The sequence below is a fragment of the Homarus americanus genome, unplaced genomic scaffold (assembly GCF_018991925.1).
Source record: "Homarus americanus isolate GMGI-L3 unplaced genomic scaffold, GMGI_Hamer_2.0 scaffold12662, whole genome shotgun sequence".
Classification (NCBI taxonomy): domain Eukaryota; kingdom Metazoa; phylum Arthropoda; class Malacostraca; order Decapoda; family Nephropidae; genus Homarus; species Homarus americanus.
Genome location: NW_024748230.1, coordinates 216,764 through 234,508, shown reverse-complemented (window position 1 = coordinate 234,508; position 17,745 = coordinate 216,764).

Sequence of the window (17,745 nt, the reverse complement as noted above, 5' to 3'; positions counted from 1 at the left end):
TCTCTCTCTCTCTCTCTCTCTCTCTTTAGTGTATGGGTCTGTGGCTTCCCCCTGAGCCATCACCACAATGCAACCTCACTGTGATCCGAATACGCGGAGGTGGTCAGTCGAGTGTGTGTTAACGCCAGCCACCACCAGGTAGAGGCGTAGAGGAAGGAGGAGGAGGAGGATGAGTAGAGGAGATGGAGGAGGAGTAGAGGAGGAGGAGAAAAGTAGTAGAAGAAGAATCAGCCAAATCATCGTTGCCAACTCTACCATGTGATACTTCCCGTGTCCACCAGGTGTATGCATCAGTTGCATATATACGGTAACCACCACACCACGGCTTCCTCCCCCTCCCCCCAGATCCATACCACTCGCTTCCCGAATCACCTCAAGAACCCACCAGTCCTCCCCTCCTCCCCTCTCTCTCCCAATCACCTCCTGCATTCATCTATTTCCTCCGTTTATTTAATTTTCACCCTCCAATCACCATCATCTTGCCAATCCGAAATCACCACAACCACCATCTAGGACACCACCCACTCCTTAGATCACCCCTTACATCATCACCACCACTACTATTATTACCCTTCCAATCACCACCACCTCCCTTCCAATCTTTCCTAACACGTTCAGTTACCAAAGTGACAATCTCGGAACATCAATCCACATTCCCTCTTTCTCTTGACCCCTGTTCCGTCTCCCCCCACCCCCTACCCTCTCTCTCCAATCCTTCCCATCGTCTTTCCCATCTCTTCTAATAATTCCCTCCCCCATCGCTCTTCCCCATCACTTTTACCTACAGTCCCCAATCATCGCCCCTCCCCATCGCCCCCCTCCTCCCCCTACCCTCCTCTCTCTCAGACATGCCGCCACCATTACGGAAGTCGGTTTCCTCCTGCAATATTTGGTGACATCTGCCATATAGGGTTCCAGGGGCGTCGCTTGTGTGGGTATCCTATCCGATTCTGTCTCTCTCACATACTAGGGTCTCCTCGTATCTCTTACATACTCGGGTCTGTTCTTATCTCTTACATACTAGAGGTCTCCTATGTCTCACACACACATACCTGCGTTTACTGTCTCACACACACACCTGGGTTTGTCGTCTCACACACCTACACCTCCTGTCTCACACGCCGACTTCACCTGAGCCCCTGTCAAACGTTCACGTAAGAGAAACCAATTAACGTCGACCCCTTCAAAGAGGAATCCATCTATTTTTACCATCGTCAATCCAGACAGGTATCTCTTTTAGCCTCTCAGCCATTCAAGCGAGGGAAACGACCTCTGTCTATCTCTCTATCATTCAAACAAGGAAGCGAACAAGATTTCCCACTACACCTATCAATAATTCAACCCGAGGGAGTCTATCTATTTTTACATCTTTCAAACATTCAACCGGAGTGACCACATTTATTTTAAGCCATTTCAGTCATTCAATAAAAGACATTCCTTAACATTCCCCCATCGGGACGACCCAGCCAGACCCATCATGGTGTGTGTGTGTGTGTGTCATTGGCTCTCTCTATATAACGACAGCAACGACACAGACTATATAAAAAAAATTCCCAATTGATATAATTTGCATGTTGGCTGGAAATGGCTGGATGGGTCAGTTGTCATGGAGCAATAGGTAAGTATCTTCCCACACTCACAGCACCAACCTCCCTCATGAACCTGCCATTGTTATCTAAGCGGCTTTGCACTAACCTCACAACCCAGCGTCCGTATTATCAACAGTTCCGTAGAGTAAACTTCCCCATAACTGACTTGGGATAAACATAGACTCCTGAGGCACCTTTAAATAACCAAGATTACATAAAATAACGTCGATATTAACTTACGCATAAGATTAATCCACCATTAGTTTCTCTTCTGTTACGGTGAAGAATAAGTCAGAAGTTCGAAGGTTTTGAGAATCCGTGGAGAGGACGCTTGGTCACGACCCTGAGGTAAGGACCCACACCGACCGGCCACCCTGGGTTAAATACCTTACCTCTCTCTTTACCCACGTTTGTCTATTGCTAGTGACCGAGGTGTCTGGCTATCACGGGGTGAATGGGGGAGGTTAATGGGTGACAAGGGGGGGTTAATGGGTGACAAGGGGGGTTAATGGGTGACAAGGGTGAGGAGTTGTTGAAGGAGGGTGATGGAGGAAGGGGGGTGGAGGGGGGATGAGCAGTTGGTGGGTGAGGGGGGGAAGGTAGTGATGAGTTGGTGGGTGACGGGGTGAGGAGGAGGGGGGTGATGAATTGGCTGTGAAGGGGGTGATGAATTGGCTGTGAAGGGGGTGAAGTGGCTAAAGGACTCATCATTACCACCATCATTCTCATCACTCCCTCAACCACCACAATCCTTAACCCTACCACAACCAAACCAACCACTACCACCACAACCCCAACTATCAACCAAACCTACAACCACCACTACCCCTAATAACACCCACCCCTCCCACAACCAAACCACCCCATCAACTAACATCACAATTCCACCCACCACTACCCTACAACCACAACCACCACCACCACAACTACCAGCATCACCCATAAATAAAACCGAGCTTGGACAGTGCAGCAGCTGGCCGTCCCACCACTCACAGACAACAAATCTGGTTTACGGTTTTTGATTGAATATATTTTCATTTCACATTTTGAAAGTAACGCATTTTATTGACTCTGAAACAAAAGGTCATAGCGGAAAGATTCCCAACTGAGGAAACAACAACAAAATAACAAAAACAAATAAACAAACCGTACATATGCCGTATAAACAAAAGCTTTACCCAACGGAGATTAAACAGACACTGAAAATCCTTTTATTCACACAACAAAAACATTACAAATTATAGGATTTCGTGTTTATTCATTTGTTAACATGGTGGCGGTGTCTTTGCCTATACATAAATACACATTAACAATACATAAATATACATAGTTTCAATACATAATTCTGAAACCTAGTAGTGTTTTTTTTAATCCTTTACTAAGGCTTAAATTATTCAGATTCCTTTACGTGCCCACACAGGCCCCTTTACGTGCCCAAACAGGCCCCTTTACGTGCCCAAACAGGCCCCTTTACGTGCCCAAACAGGCCCCTTTACGTACCCAGACAAGCCCCTTTACGTGCCCACACAGACCCTTTTACGTACCCACACAGGCCCCTTTACGTGCCCACACAGACTCCTTTACGTGCCCACAGGCCCCTTTACGTGCCCACACAGACACCTTTACGTGTGTTAGGAGTTTCTTGAAGACTAAGCTAGTTTTAGATGAGGGAGGAAGAGAAAATGAGGAAACGGGAAAAGAAAGAGGATAGGAAAAGACGAGGAGAGGGAGTGAGTGAGGGGGAGGAGAGAAGAAAGGAACAGAAGAAACTTGGTATTCTTGTCACAGAAAAATTGAGGATTTAAAGAAGGAGAGAGAGAGAGAGAGAGAGAGAGAGAGAGAGAGTGTGTGTGTGTGTGTGTGTCCTGACAACATAAACAGACACAAGCAGGACTCACCCGTCACTAACACCGAGAACACCTCCCCCTAGGATCTCTCAAGACGTTTCTTACCTGTGAAAAAAAAAAGAAATAGGTATTAATAAAGGTGAAAAATGCCTCTTCACCAAACATAAATACTTATCAGTTTTAACAAGCAACGTAAAATCGCTCACAAACACCAAGCAGACTGTTTAGCATCAGTATGACATTTGTAATATAATTTATAAAATGGTCTTTGGATAAATTCATCATGGTTTAATTCCTCGATTAGTATAGTCAAAACAGAACACACGCGAAAATAAACTCCCGCAAAGTACAGGCACGTGGATAGTGTAGAAGAGGAGAGAATTGGCGGGTTTTATAATTAGTTCCATCCATCGTAATCACAGGCCAATAAATCAGGATTACCCTCGGGTCAAAAGGCGAAGATGTACAGCGCAGATGATCGCGAACACCATAAGGAGCAGCGCCTTGCGTGTCCCGGGAATATTAAGGTCTTATCAACTAGAGTTCGGGAGGTGGCGAGCACGGGAGAAGCGCTTCTCTTTTGTTTTGAGGCAGTGTTGTTTGTGTTTGGCCTTTGTTCACCGGCTTGAAACGCTGCACATTTTACTTAACAGATGAAACACGGCGCAGATATTGTGTGTGTGTGTGTGTGTGTGTGTGTGTGTGTGTGTGTGTGTGTGTGTGTGTTATTCTTGCACTGTTCAACTTCCTTTTGGTTGAGAATGTTTTAGAGGAACGCTCGTCTCGTTCCAGCAAAGCATAAAATCAAAAACACGGATTTTGTTGGGTAGTTCGGAGGCCTTCTGTGTTGTACCAGGATGAAGGGAAACCGGACTAACTGCAACACAACTCCAACTGTAAAATACTCCCAATTCTTTATAGAGAAATTGGAGGAAACTGTAAACCAATATATATAAATAAAGTTCTCTCACTAAACCTTTGCCAATCAACGTCTTATGGGGGAAAATGACTAAGTGGAGGCGCTAAAACACTGGTCCTCCTCCTCCTCCTCCTCTTGCCCAAGTTGAGAAGAAACTGATTATAGGGTTGAAATTACAGGCGGCGTCTCTACAACTATTATATACCCTGCCGAGGTCCACCAGCAGCCACACTACAGGGACACTTCTGTAACCGACCCGACCCATCGCTGGTCATCCGATTCTCATACAGGATGACACATAAACGTTTTCCTAGCATACTGTAAATGGACTGGGTAAAGCGACTCCTGCACCACCCTGTATTTAGTGCTAGTCTTGTATCCCGCTATCAGAAGGGCATGGAGGATGACGAAACGTTTTTGTATGTATCTCTGGGTCGCCCTGCCAACACGCACTCCCATATGTTCAACCATTTTTATTAATCACCAATTAAGATTCTAATGCCCTAATGTGACAACTGGGAGTCATTCGTTACAGGCGGCGTGGAAGGGCTCAGGACAATTACCTCATCGACTGTGGACTGTAATGTAGTTATTGATCTAAAGGTTCTACAGGATAGTAACACTCAAGGTTTTAGGTCACGATTCCGCCTTAACTAACCTAACCAAAGAGGATTAGAACTTGGAGGAAACTTGAACTGGAGGGATTTTGCTATTTCACCTAAATTAATCTCAGACTTTACCTTGTGGGAGTCTCAACATGTATCTATATGGTGGGATTTTATCTATATAACGAGAAACATTCACCCACTACCTAATGCTTGACTGAACCATTGACTATTAATTTGTTTCCAAAGGATAATATTATATTTAAATGGAAACTAATTGAACATTCACTGGAGTTTGTCTCTCGTGTGCTGGAGTTCAGGACAAACCAAATCACCAGAAAGCGGTTTTTTTTTTCCTCTGAACGACTTCACTGAACGACTCTGGCAAGTTCCCACATCAAGTCAATAATTGCGGAGGCAGGCAAACCCGTTACGTTCACTTTGAAACACGATGTAGCCTCATCTCTAAGACACAAACTTTTAATTGCCTTCATTTAGTGAGTGACTTCCATTTGAATTATCCTCAAACTTGAAGGAAGTCTGTCGGGCCAAGTTCTGAAGCGAGTTCTCTAAGCCTTTCATCTCGAGCGGCACTGAGCCAATGTGTTGATTTAGGCGAGGCTTGTGGGCCAGGCAGGTGTCAACTGCAGCACTGCCACTACCATTGTCAAAGGCACTCAACGTGACTTTGAAGCCTTTGAGGAAAGTCACCAAATAGGGGTAATACAGAGCTATACGTTAACTGGCCGTAAAGCGGATTACCTTCTCCGTCAAAGCCAAATGATCAACCTTATGGAAGCTTGTTGGATGTTCTAATCATTTAAGGAGAACTGGTTCATTACAAAGGCTACACGCGGAGAGAAGGTGTTGTATGTCGCCAGGTACCCGCCATTAGTTGGGAACACCTGAGCTTCGACACAGCAAGGTACACGCTGCTGGAGACGGTGAAGGAGGACTAATATTACACTTTCATTGTGTTACGGGAATTAATGAAGACATGACACCGAATGCTAACATCGACCTCTGATTTAATAAGTGTAGAAACTATCTGTGTTGAGAATGGAACACAGACGACCTTAAGTAAATCAAAGTTCCTGATACCACAGCGTCAGGAGGTTTATGATTGTTAAGAACTTACAAATTATCAAGAAAATAACAGATTTATAGTTTAATAATTAGTGTATTTAATAAACTAAAATACACGCCTATAGACTTCAGTTGTTGAAGCACAGTAATACATTAATAACTTATACAGATTTAACAAGACACAAACGGCTGAAGAAAAAATATTACAATAGGTTATTTCTAAAAAGGAACAATGCTGAATAATGTCTCAAGAAACGAGGAGAAAAATAATACCATAAGAATTACCTTAAAATTAAAATGTGAATTATGCAGAAAACTATTACCGATTAGTTCTTTGAGGTCAAGAATTATTTAATTTTCTCTGCCTCTCCCCCACGGGACCTACTCAACGACCTACCCTAATACAAGAGATGTCAAGACTGAAGGGGGGGCAAGACTGGGTGGGATCAAGACTGAGAGGGGTTCAAGACTGAGGAGGGATCAAGACTGAGGAGGGGTCAAGACTGAGGGGGTCTAAACTGAGTGGGTTCAAGACTAAGGGAGAGCAAGACTGAGAGGGGTTCAAGGCTGAGGAGGGATCAAGACTGAGGAGGGGTCGAGACTGAGGGGGTCTAAACTGAGTGGGTTCAAGACTAAGGGAGAGCAAGACTGAGAGGGGTTCAAGGCTGAGGAGGGATCAAGACTGAGGAGGGGTCAAGACTGAGGAGGTCTAAACTGAGTGGGTTCATGACTAAGGGAGAGCAAGATTGAAGGGACGAGACTGATTGGGGATCTAGACTGAGGAGCTTAAGAGACGTAGTGAGGAATGGAGAAAAAAGTTTAGACAGAAGACCAGTAGAGGGAGGAAGATGTGGAAGGTGAAAAAGAACAAGATGGAAAGACGTAGTTAATGAGAGAGAGAGAGAGAGAGAGAGAGAGAGAGAGAGAGAGAGAGAGAGAGAGAGAGAGAGAGAGAGAGAGAGAGAGAGAGAGAGAGAGGAAGAAGAAAATCAAGAGGAAGAGGAATATAATTGAATATGAACCAGAATACATTATATATATATATATATATATATATATATATATATATATATATATATATATATATATATATATATATATATATATATATATATATATATCGATTATCATGAAGAGTAGAGTAGAGCAGTGTGTATTTTTATCATCACGTCAAACCACTAACTTATCTACGAAAAATATAACGAAACCTGGAGGTAAATGTTGGGTACAGAAATGCTTTGATACACTGAGAGTTAATTTACTTGTTCCTGTTGACGATAAGAGCCAATTAGGTAAACAGGAGCTGGAAGGAGTCTTGACATATGACGAGAGATGGTTTTAAGGTAACATAATCAAGGTGGAATATACATTTAGGTTTACGTGAAGCTTAAACCACCCTAAGCTTTAATTTTAATTGATGTTTTAACACCCTAAAAGCTTTCTGCGTGGATTAGGTTAGGTGAAGTGAGGTTAGATGCGATTAGGTTAATTAATCGTCAAAGTAATAAGATTGGGTGTTAACTCCTCATGTTAATCTTCAATTTGTCTTGAATTTTTTTTTTGAGGGGAAAGGTTTATCTGCCCCTAAGCATTTGAATGCACATGCACACGCAAGCACACACACGCGCGCGCACACACTCTATAAACGTCTTCTTTACACCCATGTAAAGACAAAAGTTTCGAAAAAAAAAATATCTTGCCAAGCCAGAGCCTCTCATACGACCCTTTAAAATAAAATGGTCAGAGCAGGAAGTAAAAGAGTCACTGGGGCGTAACAGACACAGAGACTTAAGATGAAATGCTCCCGGGAATTTCACCAAGTGTAAAATGTAAACAACATGGCCAAGGCGGAGTGGAAGAGGAATCACGGCCCAACACACTATGGAGCTCAGTACAGCACACCCAGGGCGGACTTTAGCGGACTCTGGCGGACTTTAGCGGACTCTGGCCGACTTTAGCGGACTCTGGCGGACGTGAATAACCAGGAACACAAATCATGATATATCTTGAATACGGAAAAAAGACTCGATGGCAGAATATAAAGCACCAAGATGAAGAAGGAAAAACGAGAGAAATTTTCCAAGCGAAACAGATGGGGAGTTAAGTCCGGGAATCAGAAAAAAAAGAGGAGAGAAGAGACGGTGTAAGAAGCAGAAACAAGACCCCAACACCGCCAGCAGCGCCCCCAGCATAACGGCGAGAGAGGAAGAGGTCATTTCTCCCGCCGGGGGAACACAAGACGCCACGTCTTATCACCTGTGTTTGCATACATCTGAAAGATCGGCTCCACTTTTCTCAGCCCTCGCTCACGAACCGTTCACTCGTTTAATGTTGAGAAATTTTTGTAAGGGGTTCCTGCCGGAGGTTTTCTCGAGCATTGGCGTTGATTTTTATGCCTCCGGGGAATCTGACTTTCAGTTTGATTTCTCTCGTGGCTCTAGTCTCTTTTATTGCCTGTTTTTTTTCTCTCTCTTCTCTTGGTGGGATCGGAGCTCTCAAGTGTCTCGTTCAGAGGTGTGTTTGTTTGTTCCACGTCTGGCGGCTATAATTATGAGCCAATATTGAGAAAAAAAATTCACACCTGGTATTATCCACCTTACTCTACCGACCACCTTACTCCATTGACCAACCTACTCGATGGACCACCTTACTCCACTGAACACATTATACCAGAGACTGACTTATTCTTGCGGTCACCTAACTTTAAGAGGTCACCTTACTCCAGGCACTGACAACCTTACCCCAATGACCAAATCGGTATTACGTCAACATCTGTCTCTGAGTGACGTTTCATTATCATCACTTTAATGTCCTTCTCCCCCTCATTTATCGGGTATTCTCTATCAGCTTCTGAGTATCACGACACATTGCTTCTCATACCCTTTATTGCTTCTTCTCTCACCTCTCTTGCCACTCACTGCTTCATCTTCCTCCTCCTCCTCCTCCTCTCCCTTCTTACTTAATAATCTCTCCCCACTTCCTTTCATCCTCACACTCCTTCCACCATCCACCCCTTTATTGTCTTTTCTCTGTCTCATATAATCTTCCGTTTCTTCTCCTCCTCGCAATTTCTTCCCATCTACTGCTTCTCTTCTCTTCCCCCTGCCACTCCCATCACCATCGCTCCACTTCCACCATCACCTCTCCAACATCACTGCACTATCACCTCCCCCACAGTCACCATTACTTCCCCATCACTCCACCATCACCATCACTTCCCCTGCCTCACCACTACGTTCCAATATTGGCACCCCAGTTGGACCCCAGAGGCCGTCAACAACCACTGTCATGTTCATTCGTCTAGCCGTTAAGGGAACTGCCTGGAAAATGTAACGGGGTAAAAGCACATGAAAAAAATAAAGTTTTAACCCGCCTTTACCGAGAGTGTCCAGCACTTTTCATTAAAATAAATCTACAAGCAGAAAATATACACAAGTGAATGGGAGTTAAATTGTGAGTGAAAAAAAAAATAGCAAGATTGGTCAGCAGGTAACGTGAGTCGCCTGCAGTGTACGATGATGTAGTAGTGGTAAGTAACTATTGTATTATTTTTTTTTGGGGGTTAGGTGTTCTGGGTATTGATATATGAATGATTAGAGGAATAGACAAAGAATAGTACTGGTAAATAAATAAAGAACGCAATGAATATATGAATAATATAAAAAGGAAAACAGTAAATAAATAAAAAGTATTAATGGAATTTTATTTTATTTTTCTACCACCACCAACTGGCCGACAACAACAAGGACGCGGGAGTTGAGGCACACGCTGGTTGTCGTCGCTTGCTGCCGCCGGCCAACTAGAACAAACAAAAATAAAATAACGACCAGCTGAACACAATAATAAACCAAACGACACCATAAAAGTTAAAACACCCAAAATAAATTTAAAAAAAGGACAGGAAAAACTGGAGCAGACAATAGCGTGAGCAGCCATTAAGAAGACCCGACCGCAAATCCATGTCCATTAAAGGGAATTTTTCCCGCGTGCGCCATCGGCCTCCCGCCGAGGGCCTCTAGTGCTCATCAGCTCGGGAACTGCCGACGACCACTTGTTCTCCTCCTCAAAGGATAATCAACAGCGTCAAAACATGCGAGGGACACAGTGTGTTGACAACTACAAAACTATACTCTAGACTTTTATTATTATTCAACTTGACGTAAATCATTCGAAATCCAATTGTTATTCGCCTCTTCCTGTGAAGAGTAAACGAAATGTTCCTTTCTCCACGCGTTCTTTATAAAATATATTCATACCAACAGCTGACTGGCCAAAAAATAATAATAACTCTCTTCCCTCCAGCGTCTCGTTGTAATAACTGCGACAAAGGCGTCTTCAAAAAGACTTGTGTTCTCAGAGGCTGGTTGGTTCCCTTTCAGAGTGTGCACAAAGCAGTTCTGATGCACTCTGTATCACCGGTGCGCATTTTCCCCACAACAATGACTTGTTCGGCTCGCATTAAGTAAAATGACAATAAAACATAATCAATCCGTGGTTTTCACACACACATTAACGAGTTGGAATTTTTTTTAGTTTCATTATAGAACTACAAACTCCCAGGGGCGAACCACAAATCAACGCCCCGAGACAAAGAAGATGGTACTTATATTCACCATATTGCTCACACTGACGCCCTCCCACCACACCCACCCATTATCAACGTCTCATTTACTGACGACACATCACTCTCACACCTCCGTCACTAGTGCACCCCCAAGCAGGAGCAATGGGGGTCAGGGGTGGGAAAATTACCAAATTAATAACGAATAATTTCCCCCTAAAAAGAACAAAATTACTTAACACGCCCGTTACCAGCGCAACAGTACGCGTCCTACATTCCTATGCGTCTTGCTTCAGCCAAGATTTCACGGAGTGTAAAAATTCGTCCCGGGCCGGCAGGAAGGGAGGCAGGAAGGAGCGCTGTGAGGTGAAGAAGCAGCCCTACAGCCACCCACGGCTACTTAGGATGCAAAGCGACTCTTGTTTCTCGCGTCGAGCACCTCACAGGAATGAGAAAGCCACCCAGAGGCCTCTCTCTCTGTGTGAGGGAAGGAATGAGGGTAAGTCCATATTATGATCCGGCGAGACTTAGCTTAGTGTTAGAAAGGTGAAGTCTGTATTATTGTCTTATTGTTTACCTGTGTTGACAAGCGCTGGGAGGGTTTAATCCAGAGGGCCAGCCAGCATTATTAACTAACAGGTTGAGAAGCATGGTGTTTGTGGAGCTTTATGTAAGGGGACCAGGACACCAATATTTACCCAGAGCTCGACGTGTGTTGGGACACCTCCGGCTGCTAAGACCAGCACTACGCTTTGCTAACTCACACACCAGTCCGTCTTTCTTTTTCCAGTTGAAAATTTATGGACGTAAAACACTTCCTTTCTCGTGATTACATTGTTGATTTACAAAAATAAAATCTTTTTCGCGGAAACTCAATGTTTGCCGAGTGAGTTGCAATATTTTTCCTCAAGTGGCGAGATCTTGACCACACCAAGAACTAAAAATACCCCCGACAGCAGCAATTAAACAACTCCAGTAATAATAACACAAAAAAACACTACAAAAATGAGGTCACTCAGCTGATGAACTTCAAACCTGGCCAAAAGATTATACAGAAAACGTCGTCAACAAAAAAACATTGTACTCAGCAAGCGTAACGGCGCGGCAGCTGGGCCAGGATGCCGTGTCGGGGAGAGTGGTAGAGGAGCCATGACAATAATCAGGAAAGTGCACTCTCCAAATTGCACTCAAGCGGCCTAGTTTACACAGTGTCGTAGCTTTAGCACAAGTCCTCGCTATCATGGGGGTAGGAAGGAGGAGGAGGAGGGCGACGTGGTGTGGGTATTAAAATCTACAAGTCCTTGCTGTCGGAGTAAGAACGGGTAGGGGAGAAGATATTAGACCTAACTAATGCAAAGTATGACAGCAGTCTCACATATAAACCCCGAAGCATTATTTAACTACGATATCTCCCGAACCTCGACAAAAGTGACACACACACACGCACACGCACACGCACACACACACACACACACACACCTTCCAGGCATATACAAAAAACCGACGCTGAAATAACAAGGAAATGAACTTGAAGCTGGAAAAGTCAACACACTGTCAATCACGAGGGAGGGAGGGTGAGGGGGGAAATGATGGGAGAGAAATGGAGGAGGAAAGGGGAGGGGAAAAGGAAAGGAGGAAGAGAGACAAGGAAGGTGGACAAGAACAAGCAAAATGGGGCAGGCCAGCCATGAGAAACGGGGGAAATTGGGGGGGCGGGGGACAGGTGAGGCCAGGGGGGGCGGGGGGACAGGTGAGGCCAGGAGGGGGGGGGGGGCACTAGAACCCGGATTCTCAAAGTTATCGCAAGTAAAATTTTTCTTCCTTTCTCACGTAACTAAGAGACCGGAGAACCAGACCATTTAGGGCAGGATCTCTTAAAAATTGATGCCCCGAAAGGCTTTTATCTTAAGTGTCGTAGCTTCAGTGAAACAGTTAAATACCTTCTGGGGGAGGGGGGTGGTAAGGAAGGGAGGGGTTGGTATGGGAGGGTGGATGAGGGAAAGGGAAGTTAAAGAGAATGGTAGGGGATGAAATGGGAGGTAAGGAAGGGTATTTGGGGAAGGGAAAGGAGGGATAGTAGTTGGGGAGGGAAGAGGAATGTGGGGATTTATCATTGTGAATCTCTGAATCCGCCGAGCAGAAAGTCGGGTGGGAAGGGGTAGAGATTCGGGTGGGCGAAGCAGAGTCGGTGGGTGGGGGTGGGGGGGTGGGGTGGCGAGGCTGTGGGCGAGGGGAGGGGTGGGGAGGGCGGTCATCTACCTATTTTCATTAAAAAAACTGACACGTTCGATCCGTTTTCCAAAGAACACTTAAAACCCGGTCCGCTGTCTAATGGCATCCGGCAACTTGCTTGGATTTAATGGCGCTCTTTTATACCCGGCAATATACCTCAGGGAGAATAAAGTCGTGTACAAATAATCACAAAAATATTCAAACAACAACAACAATAATACAGGTAATAGAACAATAACAATAGTAAAAAATAATAGCCATAATAATAAAATACAAATAATGTTGATTTATGGGATGATTTTTTTTTTTTTTTGAGTCGCCATTCAGGTCATCCAAGGTACCTGTATGTATGAACGACTCTACCTAGACGATGTTGTACCTGGCTTTTATATGAAGTCTCCGTCATGCTGCTTCTGGCACTCCACTCCTCTCTCTCTCTCTCTTTTCTGTCTCTCTCCTCTCCTCGTCTCTCTTTACGATACTCTATGTCTTATGTCTTCCTTCCTTTCCACTCTTCCTCTTTCACGATTCTTTCAAGTCTTCTTCCTCCTTCTCCTCTCCACTTCTTTATGATTCCCTTCCCCTTCATTATCACCTAAAATATTCCCTTCCCTCTTGATAAACTTAAGACTCCCTCCTCCCCTCCCTCCTTCTGTTCCCTCCCATTTTCAAGACCTCCCCTCATCTCCCCCTCCTTCACAATCCTCATGAAATCTCCCTCTCCTCTCCCACATTACAATCTGCTGAAGTCTCCCCTCGCACACACACAGACAAACATTCCAACAAGCCAAGCTGACCATCAAGCCCAGCTTTCAGATTAGCCAAGAAAGCTGGGCAAGCGTACCAAGCAAGCAAGCAAGCGTGTCGAGGGAGGGAGGGGGGTGTGTGAACGGCGTGGAGTAGTGGACCCGTGAAGCGTACCACCACGGCCCTCTGAACATGTAGGTTACCCGCCTCTCCCCTCCTCCCCCACTACTGTCACGACGTGCTCCCTCTCCCCTTCCCCACCACTGGTCTCCTACAATCAGAATCCCCCTACTTTCTTCCGCTTCCTATTACAATTACTACTATCCCTCGCCTACCCTAACTATCCCCTCATCCATTCTTACCCTCATACTCCCCTCCCTCCTACTGCCCATCCTTACCCGTCATCATCCCTCCTCTCCAACTACCCTCAGCCACCTCCTTGGGGATCCTGTGATCAGTAGGGCCTGGCCACGTCCCTCCCCGGCAGGCAGGAGCAAGGACCGTGCAGTGTCAGGAGCAGCGGCTTCATCCTCCGTCCATAAAGGTCAAAGCGGGGGTCAACCAGGTCACGAGATAACAGTGCAACGACCAGGAGCATTACCTGTGTCACGGTGACCTGAGTCATGAATGATAACATATCAGGGCGACCCAAGTCATGGTGAATGTTCTGGGCCAGAGAAGATGACCTGGTTCATGGAGGATGGTTTAGACTTGGGGGAATGACCTGGGGGCATGACCTGGGGGGAATGACCTGGGGGGATTAACCTGGTGGTGAAGGATGAAAAGCCCTAACTAGGATGTGGTTAGAGAGTTAGTTAGGGCAGCAGTTAGTAAATAGATAAACACAGAACAAATAAAATAGATAGATAGATAGATAGATAATAGATACCTGTAGACAGAGATAGACATAGATAAACGGACAAAGAAAAATACAGACATATAAACTTAAATATTAATTAATACACACACAATAAATTAACATACCCACAGCACTTCTCAATCACCAAGGACAACACCTCATCTCTCTGGCTCTTACCTGTAATAGAGAAAAAAACATCCACATTAATTAATCATCCACTTAACTAAACATCCACTTCATTAATTATCCACTTCATTAATCACCCACTTAATCATTATCAGGTAATATACATAAATACATAATTATTAATAAGAGAAAAATATGTCATTCAAATATAGTGAAGACAACAACAGTGTATTTAAACCTTTAAGGATGGTGGTTTAACCCTTTAAGGATGGTGGTTTAACCCTTTAAGGATGGTGGTTTAACCCTTTAAGGATGGTGGTTTAACCCTTTAAGGATGGTGGTTTAACTCTTTAAGGATGGTGGTTTAACCCTTTAAGGATGGTGGTTTAACCCTTTGAGACTCTGTGTTCAAAGGGTTGTGCTCTTGTTATTAAGTTCATTTTTTATATATTTTTTTTTAATTCATGTCTGTCTGTCAACTGGCTGCCTTCACCATGTTGGGAGGGGTGCCATTGGCTGCCTCGTCCTGGTTGGGAGGGGTGCCATTGGTTGCCTCGTACTGGTTGGGAGGGGTGCCATTGGCTGCCTCGTCCTGGTTGGGAGGGTGCCATTGGCTGCCTGTCTGGTTGGGAGGGGTGCCATTGGCTGCCTCGTCCTGGTTGGGAGGGGTGCCATTGGCTGCCCTGCTGGCTGGGAGGTGCCATTGGTTGCACTGGTTGGGAGGGGTGGGGCACTGGTTGGGAGGGGTGCCATTGGCTGCACTGGTGGGAGGGGTGCCATTGGCTGCCTCGTGCTGGTTGGGAGGTGCCATTGGCTGCCCGTACTGGTGGGAGGTGCCATTGGCTGCCTCTGTACTGTTGGGAGGGGTGCCATTGGCTGCCTCGTACTGGTTGGGAGGGTGCCATTGGCTGCCTCGTACTGGTTGGAAAAAGACTCTGATTACTGGTCGTTGGAGGTGTCAAGTGTTGCCCTGAATGTTGACCAATGAGAGCGCCCCATTCCTCTTTACCACCACCACCACCACCGGCAGGCAATGTTGTAGGCAGCAGCCACTATCCTCACGGCATAACACAGAAAAACGTCAACATACCACGGTCCAGGGATCTTGGTGGCCCGGTGAAAGGAGGTTATGGTGGGAGGGTCAGTCCTCCCTACCCACCTGCCCTGCCCATCCACCTGCCCTTCCCTTAACCCCCCCCCCCACCCTCCGTCTTTCATCTCGCTATGCTTGGCTACCCTCAAGGCGTGCAGGCCCGCCAACACAGCTCCTCCGACACCCCCGGACACACCACATCGACCTGAGGCTCTGGATTCTTTAAAAGATTCATACGTTTAATTTTTAACTCGTAAACTGATACAAGAACACATCAAAGTTACGATCACATTCTCAGGCCGGTTTTGAGGTACTGCAGTGCGAGTGACTGAGTTGTAGCTTGAGGTGAGAGATTTAAGAGTCAGTGGCTACATCTCCAGTTAGCCTGAAAAGTTTTAACGTAGGAATCTCCCGCGACGGTGGACCCCCGCCTGCCTCGCCCCTCACGCTGCCGCTGCTGCTCCTTCAGGCTTGGGGCCCCGACTTCTTGGGTCACCGAGCCCGTTCACAGCTTCCTTTTTTCTTCTTCTCTCTCACTTAAGGATTTAGTGTTATTTTTGACCTGGCCCTGATAGCCAGCACGGCGGAGAAACCGTAGGGAGGTGCAGCCAGCCATCATTAATACCCCGCCAACTCTCAACGACCTCTTTATCTTCACCAGTCGTGCTGCGCTCACAAATTTTTACTCTGCCCTTCTCTTGTATTTCCTAATCCTCAGAAGGAATTACACTGTACACATTCAGGTTAAACTTACAAGTCGATATATAGGTACAAGCTTTCTCCTATCACAACCCAATCTCTTAATGTTGAATTTTAAACAATGAGAAAAAAATCAGTACAAGTTGAAGTAAGAGGTTCAAAGACTTCGATAAAATAGCCAGCATTTCAATATTCACAAACTCTCAAACTAAAATACAAATTCCGACAACACTTTTTTTTATCGTTTTAATATTAACCAAGATTTTTATTTTTCTTATTCTGGTCACTACATAAATCTCCAACAAGATCACCAATTACTCACTGCCATCACATCCGAACTGACTTTTTAAACACAAGACTCATAATGCCTTCAAGATTTATGTGTACACTGGGACCACCTGACTCAGACACCTGGATGACGCTTGACACATCCCTCTTCAGTACTCTCATAGTGTTAAGCCCAATTAAACACAACACGGCATAATACGACACAACGCATATACGAGGTTTGGTACTACTTAACACAGCATCCTTCAAACATTAATTTATCTGTCAATATCATCTAACTCCCAATAAATTATCACAAGAACCATTGGTAATGTCATAAACTTTTAACCAAAAATAGCCGGAACTCAAACTCTTTACGGCAGCTACAAATAAAAACAACCACTAGTACAGGTGAAAATACAGGTACAAGAACAGGTACAAGGACAAGTACATTCTCTCTCACGATAAAAACATCATTAATATGGTACTTAAAATGTTTTACGGCGAATTAAAAAAACATGGTGCTATGGCTCTCAGTAATTAATGGTCATTGTAATGTGATTCTTGCATCAGGTTCATTCACTAATTTCCCTCCTATGAATAATGTGAACCATCCTGACCCACAAAAACAGGCTGGGCCACTACACCTCGCCCTGCACGACCCCTCGACAGAAGGCGGTGTGAAGAATAAAATTATAATTGGTCGGTTAAATAACAAGACATAAATTACCCTTACACGTGAGTAACAAGAAGCTGGTCGTGTGAAGTCGTTAACGATCGTCCCAGGGTTGTTAGGTAAGCGGTAACGAGGTGGTTGGCCAGCAGACATATCATAACCCCGTCACTTCTAGTCGTCTCCCTGACCAGAACGACGCCAACATGGTAAGAGGTGCTGGCGAGGTCCTCAACCACCAGGTGTCATAAATTATGGTTATTTTCGTCCAATATGACCAACAGATGAAAAATAACTCCCCGGTACATATTATCATTAACCACTTCGTATGATTAATGGGATAACGTTACCATATTGGGAAAATTAACGACTTGGAGGATATCTATAACTTAACCTAATTAACGTAACATTAACCTCTTCGAAAATAAAAATCATTCGAACG